General features: G+C 45.3%; 1 protein-coding gene and 1 long non-coding RNA gene across 8 annotated transcripts in view; one reads left to right on the top strand and one right to left on the bottom strand.

Moving 5' to 3' along the window:
- The window catches only part of FBF1 (Fas binding factor 1), a 1089678-nt gene that overhangs the window by 313632 nt on the left and 760665 nt on the right, over nt 1-15381 (bottom strand). The window lies entirely within an intron of this gene.
- On the top strand, nt 3102-3802 carry LOC138581913 (uncharacterized). The gene is made up of 3 exons (XR_011304867.1): nt 3102-3166; nt 3250-3375; nt 3625-3802. It is a non-coding gene; the product is annotated as an uncharacterized lncRNA (long non-coding RNA).

Here is a 15381-nt window from a genome sequence, read left to right as displayed (position 1 = left end):
TTTTCATCGCAGGTTTTTTCATCGCCTTTTTTTTTTTGGAAAACTCATTGGGGTTTTTTTTGGTTTTTTTTGGGGGGGTTACCCCCCCAAATCCCCCTTTTTTTGTTTTTCTTATTCCCTTACACCCACAACCATATATTTAATTTTTTAACCCCCCCAAAAAAAAAATAAACGATTAGTTTTTTTGGGAAATAAAAACAGCGATGAAAAAACATGCAATGAAAAATACAGCGGTGAAATGCGTGTATACCGAAAACCCCTCCCCCTGTCCACCGGGCTTACACGTCATTGTTGCTGGACTGCCAGACCAGCAACTTGGCGGCTTTGAACTGCTGCAATGACTCATCAGCATTGGTGCCAAACAATTTCATCACACGCTGGAGACCAAGTAATAATACTGGGTCACACAACCGCTCTCATATGGGGCCCAAGATGGGCACGTATTTATATCTGATTCACGACAATCTGTTCAAGTATCCATAATATACCATACTTCTTAGAGAAAGGAAGATGAGCCTTTCTGATTCATATCAAAAATGATTTATCCATAGTAGTTCAAACAAAAAGCTATCACTAATAATCCTTAGTGAGGAAGCAGTTGCCACAATCCACATGTATTAGACTAAAAAAGCCAATGCATTTCGGAAATTATTTCCTTCATCAGGGCGAGTCTAATTATATAAGTCCAGCAAGCAAGTATATAACATAACAAACGCAAGTATGTGACATAAATTCATATAATGGTGACAATTCAAACGAAACATACATTGAAAAAAATGAATGAAAGGAAACATACCAATCAGTAGATGTTACATCATGGGTAAATATCAATAGCAAAAAAGAAAAAAGAAAAAGAAAAATGCCGTAAGTGGTTTATAAGGTAAATAAATGAAACCAAAGAATAATAGATGTGGATTTACCTCATTGGTGTGGTCAGTGGTGAAAAACAGAACGTCCTGCGTTCATGCCCACTCAGCAGTGGGTTGTAAATGACATTATGCACAAAGGCATGGAGAAAATCCACTCGTGCTTACAAGGAAACCAATCTGTGGATCATAAAAGATCCAATTAGATACTGTGTTTTACACTCATACTTGGTCAAAGAGAAGGATTGTGATCAGATTCTTACCTTGTAATACACAGAGAGAAACGATCCTCCACTCTGCAGCTGCAGGGCAGTGACACAGACTGCAGTGTGAAGCCGTTGTCTAGGCAACGGTTCTTTTGTTTAGCATGTGACCACCTCGTTTCTGTGAGATGCAGGTGGTCACAATTAATGATTTAAAATCGGCCAGGGCCCACAAAAATGACAAACCAAATATTTATGGGGCATCATCAATAGGTGCCCATAATTGTAATGATAAAATCCGAAAAAAATTAAACATTAGAATAATGAAGATAGAAAAAATACTGTCACAGGTCCTGTGGCTGTCTGGTCACAAATACTGCTGTAAATTCGACCAGGGCCCCCAAAAAATAAAAAATGAGGTATTTATAGGGCATCACAAATGGGTGCCCATAATTGTAATAACAAATTCCAAAATTAAAAAAATTATGAAAAAACAAAGTAGTAGTGATGTATTTATGTAGGTGGTCACAAATAATGATGTAAAATAGGCCAGGGCCCACAAAGATGTCAAACCAAGTATTTATGGGGCATCATAAATAGGTGCCCATAACTGTAATAGTAAAATCCGGAAAAAAATTAAACCAGAGAATAATGAAGATAGAAAAAATACTGTCACAGGTCCTATGGCTATCTGGTCACGAATACTGTTGTAAAGTCGGCCAGGGCCCACAAAAATTAAAAATGAAGTATTTATGGAGCATCACCAATGGGTGCCCATAATTGTAATGACAAAATTCCAAATAAATATATGCAGTAACAAAGTAGTAAAGATAGAAAAAATACTGTCACAGGTCTTTAAGCTGTCTGGACAGCAAGACATAACAAAATTAAGCTAAGGTAATAGTAAGACTATTCAAACGTAGATGAGCAGTTGAAGCACAGTCACAGTGTGTAAGGTGTCGCCCAGGGGCGGCACCTTCGGTCCCAGACATACGTCCGGGACATGCACTAGGGCTGTTACTAGAATGCTCAAAACATGATTAGACAAAAGGCAACATATGCCAGACAATAATTAAGAAAATAAAGCAAAAAAGGCTACATGAGGTAGAGTGATTCGAACTAGTTAAGCTCAACGGCTGTCAACATGTGGAAATGTAAAAAAACAGTATCCAAATGTTCAGAACATCTTTCACAAATTACTCTGAGCATCATATAGAGTAGCCAATGCAATCAAAAAGTAATAATTAGAGCACAGGGCAAAGAGACCCCTATGTATGAAAACATGTTAAAGTATACAACTCAAGCACAGAAAGAACAGTAGAAACAGTAAAGTCACAAGAGGAACAGTAGAGACCCTTATGTGTGAAAACATGGCAAAGCATAAACCTTTAACACAAGCAAAACAGTAGCATCACAATCAATTTTTGTGGGCCCTGGCCGACTTTACAACAGTATTCGTGACCAGATAGCCATAGGACCTGTGACAGTATTTTTTCTATCTTCATTATTCTCTGGTTTAATTTTTTTTCAGATTTTACTATTACAGTTATGGGCACCTATTTATGATGCCCCATAAATACTTGGTTTGACATCTTTGTGGGCCCTGGCCTATTTTACATCATTATTTGTGACCACCTACATAAATCCATCACTACTACTTTGTTTTTTCATAATTTTTTTAAGTTTGGAATTTGTTATTACAATTATGGGCACCCATTTGTGATGCCCTATAAATACCTCATTTTTTATTTTTTGGGGACCCTGGTCGAATTTACAGCAGTATTTGTGACCAGACAGCCACAGGACCTGTGACAGTATTTTTTCTATCTTCATTATTCTAATGTTTAATTTTTTTTCGGATTTTATCATTACAATTATGGGCACCTATTGATGATGCCCCATAAATATTTGGTTTGTCATTTTTGTGGGCCCTGGCCGATTTTACATCATTAATTGCGACCACCTGCATCTCACAGAAACGAGGTGGTCACATGCTAAACAAAAGAACCGTTGCCTAGACAACGGCTTCACACTGCAGTCTGTGTCACTGCCCTGCAGCTGCACAGTGGAGGATCGTTTCTCTCTGTGTATTACAAGGTAAGAATCTGATCACAATCCTTCTCTTTGACCAAGTATAAGTGTAAAACACAGTATCTAATTGGATCTTTTATGATCCACAGATTGGTTTCCTTGTAAGCACGAGTGGATTTTCTCCATGCCTTTGTGCATAATGTCATTTACAACCCACTGCTGAGTGGGCATGAACGCAGGACGTTCTGTTTTTCACCACTGACCACACCAATGAGGTAAATCCACAGCTATTATTCTTTGGTTTCATTTATTTACCTTATAAACCACTTACGGCATTTTTCTTTTTCTTTTTTCTTTTTTGCTATCGATATTTACCCATGATGTAACATCTACTGATTGGTATGTTTCCTTTCATTCATTTTTTTCAATGTATGTTTCGTTTGAATTGTCACCATTATATGAATTTATGTCACATACTTGCATTTGTTATGTTATATACTTACTTGCTGGACTTATATAATTAGACTCGCCCTGATGAAGGAAATAATTTCCGAAATGCATTGGCTTTTTTAGTCTAATACATGTGGATTGTGGCAACTGCTTCCTCACTAAGGATTATTAGTGATAGCTTTTTGTTTGAACTACTATGGATAAATCATTTTTGATATGAATCAGAAAGACTCATCTTCCTTTCTCTAAGAAGTATGGTATATTATGGATACTTGAACAGATTGTCGTGAATCAGATATAAATACGTGCCCATCTTGGGCCCCATATGAGAGCGGTTGTGTGACCCAGTATTATTACTTGGTCTCCAGCGTGTGTTGCAATTATAAGTCCGGGTGTCTCCAGACTTGTCACAGCCAGCTCCTTTTCAATTGGATGTATATTCTTTTTTGAAATATTTGATTTTTACTTGAATATTCTGAACATTTTTGAATACATGGTGGTGCCCACTCTCTTCTCTGTTTGTGCCAAACAATTTCATGCCACTGAAGGGCATAGCCAGACGTTTCCCTTGGATTCAGTAGCAAACCCTGATGTCGTCAGCTAAGAAAATGTGGACCAGGCTGTTTGTGACCATCATTCTTGCTACACAGTCTGCAGTATCCAGACCAGATTGCAGTATTTGACAGGAGGCTATTTTGTTGTCCTTAATAATGGCATCAAAACCTTTTTGCATCTCCTCTTCAGGGATGTGCTCCGAAGCCCCTGCCATGACCAACCACCGCCTAAAGGGCAGAACGCAAGAGGTGTTGACATGTCAGAGGCCAAGGCTCGAAGAGATGAACATCTTCCTACTGCATGCGTCCAATCTCTTGCTTTCCCTGTCAGGAGGCAAGGATGGGAAAGAGGTGGTTTTGAGGTTCCCCGATAGCAGCATGGACCCCCCCCCCCCATCTCTCTGGGGAAGCATGGGCAGAAAGAAACATGGGGTTAGAGGGTTCCGGCTTGTGCTTCTTAGCCCGGTCGCGGTCCACCATGAAACCTGAAGCTGGTTTGGTCTCATCACTGGCCACTCTACTGCCTGACTGAAAGGCAATAGTGTCTCCTTTTAAGGATCCTTGCCCAGGATGTCAGTCAAGTCATACTGCACCTTCGGATGTGAAGAGTCCAATAACCCTAACACATCGACCATCTTCACCATTAGATTCTGAAAAGTGACATGTGACTTGCCCAGGATAGCAGCAGAGAGCATGTCCACTTCTGGTGAGGTGTCCAGGCAACTGGCCTCCTGCAAGTCAGTTGCCAGGTCCATCAAGTCCCCCTGTTTCTCATAAAACTCTTCAGGGAAGTCTCTCATTTCCCGGTGCTGAGGGATTCCAACCCAAAAGGGCAAGGATCCCACTCCTCATCCTAAATGTCCTTCAAATAGAACATGTATGCTGTCCTGGTGGGTGGGAGGAATTCACCTGCAACTCCGGTGTCAAAGGGACTGCTAAAGAGGGACCTGAGGTCAGGGGACTGACAGCCAGAGACAGAACAGTGTGCTACTAAGACGTGATCTTGTCGAGTCTGCCTGCAGAGTCCTTGCCGGCCAAGCATTGATGCCATGGTCGCTCGAGATAGGGCCCAGAGCTGCTGGTACCGGGGCATTGGAGAAGATGTCGAGCATCTTCAATCTGAACACCTTCCATTCATCTGGGGTAGAGGACTAGGTGGAAAAAGATAGCAGAGGGATTTCTTCCTCTCGGTCATTCTCAGAGTGGTGGCTCATTTTCTTCGACGACGAGGAAGAAGAATTATGCTTTGAAGAACTGCCAGGTGATCTTGACCTCTTTCAGTGTTTCTTCCTCTTTTTGTCCTTCCGAACAGGGGACTGTTCCTCAGTGCCGCGGTCTGCACCCGGCGACTTTGAACATGTCCGCTTATCACTTTTTTCTTTGTGGAAGAAGTTGAATGGTTTTGCTTCACGTTCTCAAAGCGCCTTCGGCTGCATCGATTAGCATGACGCACAATCCTGTGCATCGTGGCCTTCACCAAGGCAGTAAAGGCAAATGTGGTGCGGGTCCAAAATGGACATTTGAAGCTTGCAATCCATGCAGGGTTTGACCCCCAAAGACCTCATCGGATTCGACATTAAAACAAATTTGAGAAAAACAGAAAAATATTGGGGAAAACAAACAAGATTGTAGAGAGGTGTGTCTAAAGCAGGCAGAGGGAGTAGGAATATGAACTGTGGTCAAAAGGCGCTGCGCCTCTATACATATGGGTGCATAGAGGCATTGGGCGGAGCAGATGACAAGCAGCACTGCATGCCCTTGCGGCAGAAAAGTTTCTGAAGAGCAGCAGCGCTGGGAGATAAATATTAAAGATGAGGAATCTGGGTGGGGCGGGCCATTAGAACCAGCTATTTTAAGACTCATAATTGAACTCCTCAGTGAATCCGATTTCCTTTGAACAGGATAAACAGCCTGACGCACTGGTTTTCGGAACCAAAGCAATATTTTACTAATGTGGACAATGGATTCCTCAGAAGACCAACGTATCTGCACCGAAAGATGCCCAGTGTGAGCACACCACCCAAAATGAGAAGCATTGTCACACGTCACCACAAGGATTGGTTTCCTGAAAGAAACTTGTTTTAAAATGTTTCCCCTAAAAGCAACCACTGAAGACGGTAGCAGTAGAAGGTGTCACTAGTCAGATCCAACCCAGATCCAACCAATCTCCAATAAACCAGGCCAATAGAACATCTCAACACCCTTTAAAATACCTCATTTTGAGGCAAATTCATGGATGGGGCACCACGAGTTCCAAAAGCTTTTGGAATTTCTCCACAGACAGTTGTATGCACAACAAATGTGCATATCCCTGCAGGCTTTCAATGGATACATGCCTGAGGCAAAGAGATCTCCAAGAACAGAATCTTGTGGGAACAGGAGACGAGTGGTGCTAGGGAGATTTTTGGACAACCCTCTGGTGGGGGTTGTGCAACCATCTAAACAGTAGAAACAGTGGGACACTGAAAAGGAAAAACCAAACCCATCAATGGTAGCTTTAGCAGAGCATTCAGGCTCAACCTCAAGAGGTCGGAAGGCTGGCGCAATTATTCCCAATGGTCACAAGCAATACATTTCTTTGTCGTTCCCTCTCCAGGCCTATGGACCCCTATATAGTCTCTGTTCTCTCTCCTTTTTTCTCATCTCCCATTAATGGTGGCACCCAGTGGGAGGTGCTTCTGGCCCCCTTAAGCCCCCCTAAGACCATCATTAATGTCTACTTAAAATGGTACCGTCTTGGTCCAGGGCCCTCAGGCCAATCGCCTCCTTTTTGATAGACACTTCACGTGTCTTAACAACTTCCTTTCTTCTCCTGCTATCCCTACTTGCCCTTCTCTGGCTCCTCTGCCGTTCCTTCCTCGGCCACATCTCCGGCACCCTCCGCTGCTTCTTTGGCTGCCCCGTTGCCTCCTCCCTCAGCCACCTCTCCCGCGCTATGTTCTTCCTCACTGACTACCGTGCCATCTCTTCCTTCCTCCTCTGTCCATTCTCGGGCACCTCCAACACTTCCACAGGGTGTATCTCTGGCCTTTACCCCTCCACGGAAATCCTGCAAAGGTGGCAACATGTTCCACATTGCCACTCTTAACTCTCGCTCTGCTGTCAAACACTCCTCTGACATCTGCCGTCTCCTGGAAGAGCTTGATTTCGATGTACTCGGTCTCACCGAGACTTGGTTCACAGCCAGCTCTGGCTCGAGTTTTGACACTCTCCTTCCAGATGGCTACAAGATCCTCTCCGACTCCAGAGCCAACTGTCCCAGCGGGGGTGTAGCCCTTATTTTCCCACAGTGGATCCCTGCTTCTGTCATTCCAAAGCAGGACTACTCCTTTGAATGCCTAGTCTGCAGGCTCTATCTCTCTCCTGGCCTCTCTCTCACTGTGGCCACTAGCTACAGGCTGCCTGGCCAGGTCGCCCTCTTCCTATTTCAGTGGGCTGACCTCTCCTCCTCCCTACTTGCCTTTACCTCTCAACATTTCCTCTATGGAGACCTGAAACATCCACCTGGATGCTACAAGCCCCTCTTCGGGGGCTCTTTCGCAACCTCTGCAACTCTCTCTCTTTCTTCCCTCTGGCTCGACTCACTCTGCAGGGCACACCCTGGATGTTCGGATCTCTTCAGACATCACCCTCTCTGCAACCCTCTCACCACTCCTCTCTCTTGGAGTGACCACTTTCTTCTTTCCTCCCACCTTTCTCTCTCTACCCCTCAGCACTGCCATCCACCTCCTCAGTCAACAGGCTCATGAAGCGTGTGTCAGTTGAGGCTTTCGCTGCTACTTTTTCTCCTCCTCCTACACTTTTGGCTGACTCATACTCTGACACAGCCCTCTCTAACCTTCATCTCTCGAACACTCTTGACATCCTTTCACCAGTCATGAGGATTGGTTTGAAGCCCATATCCCAGTGCAACTCTTGGTACAATTCAGACCTTGCCACCCTTAAACGCAAGTGTAGGGCGGCTGAAAGGAAGTGGAGGGCATCAAGCGCACCCTATGACAAACTGGCTTGCTGCCTACTCCAAATGCAGTACAGACTCTCTGTCCTCTCCAAGAAGAGAGCCTACATCCAAGCACCTGTCTCTGCGGCCTCTAACACCTCGGCCAAACTTTTCAAAATGTGCAAGGAGCTGGTCAATCCTGCTGCAGTCTCTACCCCTCCTGTTCCCTCCCAGGTCCTCTACACGGCTCTGGCTTCTTACTTCACCACAAAAACTCAGGACATCCTGTCCACTCTCTTCCTCTACCTCCTATTAACCCTCCATCTACCACTCCTGGCCCCTCTTCGGCCAGTTCTCCTCCTCCTTTCCCCTGTTCACCACTGACAATGTTTCTATGAAAGCCTGTCAAAGCAGGTTCTCCCCTGCTCATCCAGAACCGCCAAGGACCACATCGACACTTTTGCTCCAGCCTTGACCGATTTCTGCAATCACTCTTTTGCCACTGGAACCTTCCCTTCCCCCATTAAGCACTCACTTGTGCAACTCCCTTCTAAAGAAGCTCTCTGCGATCTTTCCTCTCCGGCAAACTATTGCCCGATCTGCATCACTCCTTTCCTGGGCAAACCCATGGAAATGCTGGCCATCTCCCAGCTCAATCTGCATACGGAATCTGTGGGTTGTCTCCATGACCACGAGGCTGGCTTCAGAGCGGCCAGAAGCACGGAAACTGCTCTCCTGCTCTCTAATCTTGACTCTAACCTTCCTTCTATCCTCATTCTCCTCGATCTATCCTCCGCTTTCGACACAGTCCACGCCATGCTGTTCAATAGCCTCCGCGGCAACCTGGGTATCTCTGGTCAGGCCATGGCCTGGTTGACCTCCTTTCTCACTGACCAACCCTCCCAGGTCCAACTTGGGCCTTTCCTCTCTTCTATCTCTCTCTCTAATTGTGGTGTTCCCCAGGGGTCTAATCTTTCTCCCTGGCTTTTCAACCACAACCTGGCACCTCTTGCCCACCGCATTGCTACATTCTGCTCTAACTTTCAGTGTTATGCGGATGACACCCAGCTCTCATTCCAGCTCCCCTAAGCCACCTCTGCTCCTTCTCATACCAGACTGTCTGGCTGAAATTTAGGAAAGGAATGGTGTGCCGCCAATGATCTCTGCCTTAATGCCAGTAAGATTGAGATCCTCCTCATCGGGACACCGGCTCCTTCCTTTCCTCTCTCTCTCCGGCCGCCCACCCTGGGCCCTCTTCCTGCTCCTTCCTGTGAGGCTATGAATCTTGGTGTCATCTTCAACTCCACCCTCTCCTTATCTCCTCATATCTTTGACACATCTCTGACGTCTCTAAGAAGTCACACTATCAGCTGCACCTCCTCAGAGGCATTCTGCCTTTTCTCACTTTCCCCCAGAAGCTCACTGTCTCCAGAGCCCTGGTCCTCTCTAGGCTGGACTATTACAGCAGCCTCTTTCTAAATCTGTCTGTCTCTACACTTCGACCTTTACAACTTATCCAGAACAGGACTGCAAGACTTACTCCATGGCCTCAAGCTCAGGGACTGCATTTCTCCAGCTCTGAAATCTCTCCAATGGCTCCCTGTGGCAGCAAGGATCAAGTTCAAGACCCTTTGAATCATCCACAAGGCTTTCTGGGGCCTCAGACCGCATTGCCTCCAACTTTCTCTTCCTAAACATCATCTTCTCTGAGGTCCCTGGACACCAACTAACTTTAAAGTGAACTACTTACTTGTTTGAACAGTCTTCCAAGGGAATTCTGACTTTTGCCTGCAACAGAACCCTATCTTGCCCTGCCTACAGCTGGCACCTAGACCACTATGGATATTTTCTGCCTCTGAGTGAACTCATGCAATAGAATAGGGAAGGACTGGATTAGTAAAGCATTCTGACTTGAAAAGTATAACGGGGGTTGAAAAAGAACTTACTTGTGAAAGAGTTAGTTGGTAACTGTAACTCAGAATGAGCAGTTACAAAGGTTCTTACTTATCTTGAATGTGTGTTGTGCCATTCGGAAAAGTATATGTAAGGTTAATTTACTCACCTGTGAATTGGTTGTGCCTCTTTCCCAAAAGTAATGCTGTTGATTTCACTATTTCTTTCAGAGCATAAGTGTATACGTTTCCCAAATGGGTCTTGCTTCCCCTAACTTGCTGTGTAGCCTGTTTAGAATAAGTCTGCCGTAGGTTTTACCTACCTAGAATAACATTGAGTCATTCATAAAGTGTAACATTGGGTTTTGCTTTCCCTGGTCTGTTTTATACAGATGCTAAAACAGTCTTAGGTTTAAGTTGCAGATAGCTCCTTTAAAAATTACATAGGTTTTACTTACCTTGTGTTAGTGATGTGCTATCCTAAAATAAGTTTAAGAGTTATTGCTTACCTCAATCTGGGTTCCACTGATCTGAAAAGCAACTGTAATAGGTTTTACCAGCCTAAAATAGCAGTGTGCCATTCTTGAAACTTGTTCTGTAGGTGTGGCTGACCTTGGTCTGCCTGATACATCCTAAATTAGTGTAAAGAGTTCTTGCTTTTCTTAGACTGTGTTCCCTGAGCTAAAAAGCAACTGTAATTGTACATTACTCAAAAAAGTCTAACTCACCTAGTATAACTGTGTGTTTTCATAAATGTATTTACAGGTATATAATGTTCCTTGAATGAGAGATCCACTATTAAGGAAAAAGTCCTGGTAACAGGATTGGTTGATCATGTGATTCCTTAATCGAGTGTCACTGCATAACTGACAGGGTCTACTACCCTTGAATTACTGTAAAGTAATCTGGAAGTAACCAAGTGGGTTCCGCCCCATGAATAGGTGTGACCTATCCTAAATGGGTATACTAAGGTCTGACTTACCTATAAATACTGTTCGTGTTCTGACATGCTTTGGTCTGTGCACTTTAAAGCATAGTGTTGTGTTTTTATAATTGTGTTTATATATATATATGTGATAGCACTTATTTACCTTGGTCTATTTGTATTTAAATAAACCCCTATATTTTTACAATACATGGGTCCTAATTACAAGTCCGGCGGTAAACGTGCCGGTGCTACCAGCAGGTTGCCACTGGACTTGTACATTTTACCCACGCCTGGCTTGCTGGCAACACTGGGGGATTCCAACTGCGCCGGTCGGGGAAATCAGGCACTGGTAAAATGTTGTGCCCCATTCCCATAGAGTCCCATAGGACTCTATGGGAGTGGGGACCACTGAAGCAACGGCACCGTTAATAATGGTGCCAGTGCTTCCGTGAACGTCTGCCTACCGTGGCTGCTGTAACCGGTAGGGTCAGACCTACCGGGAACAGCAGCTGAGGCAGGCAGACTTGTACTTTGCCGGTCCGGATCAATGGTGCCGGTAAGCTTACTGGCACTGTTGTTTCCGGACCGGCAACGTTGTAATGGGGCCCACAGTGTTTCAGTGTTTCTTTGGGCCATATGTATACTACAATGTTCTTTGTACTGATTCTACAGCCCTCTCTCCGTCCTAAAATAAGCCTGGCTGCTCCGTCTATGCTACCATATACTCAGGTGGTACAGCTTTATACTAAGAGTGGAGTCTTGTACTGTCTCAGTTGAACGGTTTTACTAAGCCCTTAGTTGAACTTCAGAAAACCAGTCCTAACAGAAAATGTTCTGCAACCAGGGGGCGCAGCACAGCTCTGCGTCTTCTCTGCTTGACGCCTCAATGTGCCCCATGCCAGCTAGGACATTGGGGGCAGTAGTAACTGAGGCACTGCTCCCCCTGACCTCAGTTCGTCCCTTTTTCCCTAGAATTCTGATGTGGAGGGATAGCAGAACCAAGAGATGAACTAGCTATCCTACAAGACGGGAAAATTGTGAGGGGGATGAGGAAACTGTGGGATGCACATCCATCAGAAACAACATTAACACAGGTGAACAAGTTACTTACCCCTGGAAATGTTCTTTCGATTGGATGTTCCTCCCACGTATTCCTCATCTTTGATATTCGATATCCAGCCTCAGCTGCTTCGGAAAATAAAATTCAGCAGAGGGCGCTGTGCGTTGATGCAGTCGACTCGATGCTCCTCAAGGGCCTCCGTCTCGAGGATGATGTCATTGAAGGTAAATATGGCACCCGTAAACCCAGGGGCTTCAGTTCTGTTTTTCCTACAGAAGAAACTACCTGCATAACCACAGGTTTGACCATACAAAGCTTTGAAGGAGCGAAAGCTTTAATAGCACGGGAAATTCTACTGTGGGATAGGTCGGGAGGGCGATGAGGAATACCTGGGAGGAACATCCAGTCAAAAGAACGTTATCAGGGGTAAGCAACTTGTTCTTCGAATGGATTGTGTCCTCCCACGTATTCCTCATCTTTGATAGACTACCAAAGCAGTGTTTGTTTTGGTGGCGGAAGTAAGAATTTAGTTTTCAGTGGTTTCCATGAACCAAATGAAGGACAGCTTTTCCAAAGCTTCCATCCTGGCCAAGTTAAGACTCAAGGCAGTAAAACTTTGTGAATGTGTGAATAGTAGACCACGTAGCTGCCTCACAAATGTTTTTGATCGGTACACCCCTTTGCAGGGCTGTAGAGGTAGCCATGCCCCTGATGGAATGGGCCCTTAATCCTTCTGGAGGATCCTTTCCCACCAGCCTTTTAGCATCCCGAAACTGCCAGAATGATCCATTTGGATAAGATCTTTTTTGTCACAGCCTGACCCAGTTTGTGACCGGCCTATAAAAAGCTGATCATCAATACAAAGTTGGGATAGTCTAGATATGTAAAAGCTCAGAGCTCTGCGTGGAATCAATCTATGTAATCTCTCCTCCTCTTTGCCAGGATGAGGTGGAGGATAAAAAGTGGGCAATTGAGTTTCCTGCCCTACATGAAAATCAGAAATGATTTTGGGTAAAAATTAAGGCTCAACTCTCAGTACAACCCTATCCTTGTGGAAGATAGTGAAGGGTGGCTTGGATGATAGTGCCTGCAATTCACTCACTCTACGGGCTGAGATTAATGTTAGCAAGAGAATGGTTTAAAATGTTAACAACCTTAACGGACATGAATGTAAAGGTTTGAAGGGTGCACACATTCGAAATTTTAGTACCAAACTGGAACCTGGAAAGGAGATGGGGGGGTTGGGAGGGGACATTGATGAATCGCTTTAGAAATTGTGTCACTCTCTTAGGGGAAGACGTATTTTGAGGGCAGATGGACATGTCCAGAAGGTCCAGTTACCACAACCTCCTGGCCCAACCAGGGTAATTAGGATCATGCGTTTCCCAAACTTTCTCGACCTCCTGATCACGTGAGGAATGACGGGGACTGGAGGAACCACGTACAGGAGTGGAAACTCCCAGTCCACTTTGAACGCGTCCCCTAGCACTCCACTTGGAGGAAATTCCGTGGAGCAGTACAGTTCGCACTTCCGGTTTACACTGGTTTCAAACAGATCCACTTGCGGGGTTCCCCAAAAGGTGAAGATCTCTTGAAGGGCTTCCTGAGCTAGTTCCCACTCGTGGGAGACCGTGCTCTGCCTGCTCAGAGCGCCGGCTGCTGTGTTCTCCTCTCCGGCTAGGTGATGCAAATGGAGAGATTCCTTCTTGTATTGCCAAGTACCAGAGCTGCATTGCTTCTCTGCACAGTGGTAGGGACGCCACACCTCCTCTCTTGTTGAGGTAGTACATGACCACTGTGCTGTCCGTCATTATCAGGACATTCTTTCCACGTACAGAGGGCAGAAAAGCCTTCAGCGCAAGTCTGATTGCCCTCAGCTCCAAAAGATTGATGTGTACTTTGGACTCTGATGGAGCCCAACTACCGCTGATTGTCAGATCGTTGGCGTGGGCTACCCACCCCGTGAGTGAGGAGTCTGTCACTACTGTTATCTCCGGCCATGGTTGCCAAAATTGGTACCCCCTTCAGAATGTTGTCCCTGTAGGCCCACAACAGAAGATCCTGTGAGACCCTGCTTGGAATCTGAAATAGGTCTGACATGTTTCCTGAGAACTGGGACCATTGTGTCCTGAGGGCCCATTGAAGGTATCCCATTCTCAGACGAGCCTCTGGTACCAGAAAAATGAAGGATGCCATGAGGCCAAACAACCTAAAAAAATTAAAATCGAAGGCCGGGAGAGGCTGGGCACTCTGAATTTGCTGCCCATTTGTAGAATGTCTAGAGCCCTCACCATGGGTGGCAAACTCTTTCCCAAAGATGTATCCAGTACCGCCCGATGAACTGGAGCTTTTAGAGAAGGTGTCATATGGGACTTTCTGTAATTGAGGGAGATGCCCAGTCTGTGAAGACAGTGGCAGGTGACGTTGAGATGATCCAGGACTTGTTTGGGAGAATATGCCCTGATCAGCCAATCGTCCAGATAGTGGTAGACGTGAATCCCACTCTCCTGAAACTCACTGCCACCGCCGCCATCAGTTTGGTGAAAACCCTCGGGTGCAGGTCAGCCCAAAAGGCAGAACTCAAAACTGATAACGAGAACTGGCAACGGCACACCTCAGGTACTTTCGTGTTTGAGATGAATTGGCACATGAAAGTAAGCATCCTGACCACTGGCGTCTCCCAATTTGCTGCCACCGTTTTTTGGAGAGCGATATGAAATGGTAAAATGGGATCCATTTGTGGACGCTTTTCAAGGTTGTCCGTCAGATCATCCTGTTCAAAGGGGAGGATAGGCCTACTTCACCCCAAATAGTCTACAACATTATAAATTAGTTGTCTATATGAAGCATCTGCATGCTCACCAGTTTCAGGTCTACCAAAATCAAGCTCTGGTGAGGTGTCTACCCCACTGGCCGTTTGTAAATTATCATAAAGATCTTTCAATCTAGACTCTTCGGAAATAAAGCTCTCAGGCACATTTGGTGTATCAAATTGGATACCAAAAGGCGCATCATTGTCTGATGGCTCATTTTCCTCATAAATTGAGGTGAGAGATTTTAAATAATCTTTCCTTGGTAAAGGAATATAGGTTTTGGCTGGGATAGGCATTAAAGGCTTAAGAAACTGACCTCGACGCTCGAGGAGTCGTTGAAATCTTTTTCGGCTTCAATGACACCACTGGTTTAGATGGCGCGGCTGGCGTCAACGGCACTGCTGGCGTTGAGGGCCCACCTGGCGTTGATGGCGTCGACGACCTCGACTTATGTTTGGACTTACGGCTCGAAGGATCCTTCGATGACTTGTCATCACGTCGAGGCCTCGATGGCTCTCGATGATCCGGCCTTCGTCCCGGGCTGGAGGTCATGCAGGATTTGGCTCGAGACCTTTCCTTACCGGCTTCTTTGGCAGGTGCGGTAGGAGCATAGTTTGCCAAGGGTTTTTGCTTTTGAAATATGT

The sequence above is a fragment of the Ambystoma mexicanum genome, chromosome 3q (genome assembly GCF_040938575.1).
Source record: "Ambystoma mexicanum isolate Mex_15411 chromosome 3q, UKY_AmexF1_1, whole genome shotgun sequence".
NCBI lineage: Eukaryota > Metazoa > Chordata > Amphibia > Caudata > Ambystomatidae > Ambystoma > Ambystoma mexicanum.
Note: the sequence above shows the minus strand (reverse complement) of the source record. Positions and strands in the feature narration are given on the sequence as shown.